Genomic DNA, 2944 nt, shown 5'->3' with positions numbered 1-2944 from the left:
GTTTGGGCGCAATTGATGGAAAACATATAAATATAACAAAACCAGCCAACAGTGGATCATATTTCTACAACTATAAAGTGGGGTTTACATTATATCACTTTTGAGGTACATCCAAAGTGAATCACTCAGAGTGAAATCATCCAGGGAGATCATCCTCGTTTACATATTTTCTACAGTTTGCTGGTTTCACCTCTCGTGCACAGTGTTCGTGTCTGTGAAAAGTGATGTCTCGTTCAAGAAGAAATCAAAAAATTATACGCAGAGGCATTGCCTTAATTTCACGTGGACTGCTGCATGAATTATATCACGTAAACATGTTCAAAGACGTTGGTGGGGGAAGCCATGGGTTTCAAGGAGGACAAATTTGGGAGCTTCGTCAACCCTGTTAAGAGAATGGGCAGAGGAAAATCCTGAGGTGTATAGAAATCATTTAAGAATGAACGAGGAGCAATTCGCATATCTTCTAGACAAAGTAACTCCGTTGATAAGAAAAAAAGATACTTGGTTCCGAGCAGCTTTTAAAATAAAACTTCAAATGACGCTACGATATCTAGCGACTGGAGATAATATAGGTACCTTAAGTGCACTGTACAGAATTCCAAGAAGCACATTTTCACGGTTTTTGCCTGAGGTATGCAGGGCTATATACAACTGTTTGGCAGATTTTATTATGGTGAGTAGAAATTTAATATCTTGTAGTTTAATTCATTCATAGATTAACATAATAAAAAGTTGAATGAATGAATGAAACACATACTTTATTCACATGAAATAGATGGGGTACAAAAAAAGAAAAAGAAGAACATTACTTTAAAAAAAAACAATAATTGAACTTTAAAACAGTAGGAGAAAAAGTATTTAATACCAGCAATAGCAAAAGCTGTCTGCCGGTAGAATAAAAAGTTTATAGTATACAAAGTTTCAAGTAATTTTGAAAATATGTTTTATTTCTATAAAATAACGTAAGATAATTTATTATAAAGCCATTAAATCATCAACTATTATTCCCGCTGAAGAAATGGCATCGGACAAAACATCACTGTTTTCATAATCGGCATCTTTTTCGGTAGATTGGTAGTAATGGTTTTGTGACTGCCGTGAATGTGTGCTGCTTTGCGTTGATGACATCGCAGAGTACCGGCCTGAAGTTGCTATCGACTGTTGATAATCAGCAGGTGACCTGGACGACATGGATGAGTGAGACTGAGGGTGTGATGTGAGTTGGAAGAGTCGTTCTTCTGTCATCACTTTCTGTAGCTGTCCTTGACAGATAAGAGCCCTATCTAAGGGCATTTTTTTCAACTGTATAACAAGGCTATCACAAAACACGTGGAATTCGTTCAGATCTTGCTTATTTTCTTCCGATAGTGTCTTCAATTGTTTTATTGCGTCCTGAACCCCTGAAACGGTAGTACTGAGGGAACGTTTACTCCCCTTTGTGTTTTTTGAAGTATTCCTAATTTCCGCCGAAGACGTTGCAATCATATTTGGAGATGTTGCCTCAGTGTCCTGAATGTGTGCTGTTTGCTCAGTTTCCTGTTCACGTTGTCCCAAATGTTGGCTATCATCGGTTGCTTTTCCAGAAATGCCCTTTATCGTCGATTCTAACTCCTGAAACAAAGAACATGAAATTACATGAAATCAATCATTCCCGAAAGCAATTGAAAGTTGACACAAATACAAAGCTCTAAAAATAGAATAATGTACACTGTCTAATAATTATTGCTTGTTACCGGTAAAATAGAATAATGTACACTGTCTAATAATTATTGCTTGTTACAGGTGCCTAACATAGTTGAAAGCTGGGAAAATGTGATGCGAGACTACGAAACTTTGTGGAATTTCCCAAATGTGTGTGAGGCTATGGACGGTAAGCACGTCACCATCAGGTGCCCTCCAAAAACTGGTTCACAGTATTTTAGTACGATAGATTTCAGTACGATACTATTCGCAATTGTTGATGCCAATTACAATTTCATATACATCGATGTGGGAACCAATGGAAGAGTAAATGACGCTGCAATATTTGCGAAATCAACTTTTAATGAGGCCTTGCAAAATAATTCACTGAATATACCGGAACAAGGAATTTTCGTCGCTGACGATGCCTTCCCATTGAGAACCAATATTTTAAAACCATATTCCAGATGTGGTCCGCTAACGGAAAAACAAAAAATATTCAATTACAGACTTTCAAGGGCCCGTCGCGTTGTGGAAAACACATTCGGCATATTTGTGTTGAAATTTAGAATCTTTGGAAACCTATTCCACTCTCCATACAAACAATGGAACAAGTGGTGAAAACTACATGCGCTCTTCACAACTGGTTGCGAAAGACTTCAACTCCCATACACCCATACATCCCGAGAGATATGCTGGATATTGAAAACTGGGAAGAAGGAAGGGTTCAACCAGGTACCGCTACCCAACATCCACACAGTGGTCTTGAGGAGATATCCCACGGTGCTTCAAATAACTACAGCAGGGCAGCAGGAGAAGTACGAAATTATTATGCTGAATGTTTTGTCACAACACACATTGTACCATGGCAATTGAAAATGATTTAGTAATCAACAAATTAAAAAAAAAAAATAAACATCTTATTTTTGGCTTTGAAATTGATTTGTCATTTGGTTTGTGAATTTTTATTAGCAAAAATTAATCATACATCATTTTGAGAAAAAGAAATAATTACGTAAGTATATGTATTTGAGAGTACTCACCTTCAAGTTTGAAGAACTGGCTTTTGTAGTGCATATGTTGCGTAGAAACACGTCTGCAAGTTTAAACCAGAATAGTCGGGGCTCATAAACGTCATCAGCACTAGCTCCACTTCTTTCTGAATTTTTTATCTTGCAAAGTTCTGCTCCATAACGTGTTCTTAATAGTTTTTATTTTTGCCTTGATGTCGAGTACAGTAAATCCAGGCAAATTTAAATCGGCC

The 2944-nt window shown here is 37.1% G+C and overlaps 1 long non-coding RNA gene across 1 annotated transcript; it reads left to right on the top strand.

Annotated features, from left to right (window-relative positions):
- Positions 1-679: 679 nt before the first annotated feature.
- LOC141483283 (uncharacterized) lies at positions 680-2618 on the top strand. The gene is made up of 2 exons (XR_012465995.1): positions 680-1735; positions 1783-2618. It is a non-coding gene; the product is annotated as an uncharacterized lncRNA (long non-coding RNA).
- The last annotated feature ends 326 nt before the right edge of the window (positions 2619-2944 follow it).

The sequence above is a fragment of the Leptinotarsa decemlineata genome, unplaced genomic scaffold, assembly GCF_025532065.1.
Source record: "Leptinotarsa decemlineata unplaced genomic scaffold, Ldec_3_MD MMD2_tig00003192_RagTag_RagTag, whole genome shotgun sequence".
Classification (NCBI taxonomy): domain Eukaryota; kingdom Metazoa; phylum Arthropoda; class Insecta; order Coleoptera; family Chrysomelidae; genus Leptinotarsa; species Leptinotarsa decemlineata.
This window is presented reverse-complemented; position numbering and strand designations above follow the sequence as displayed.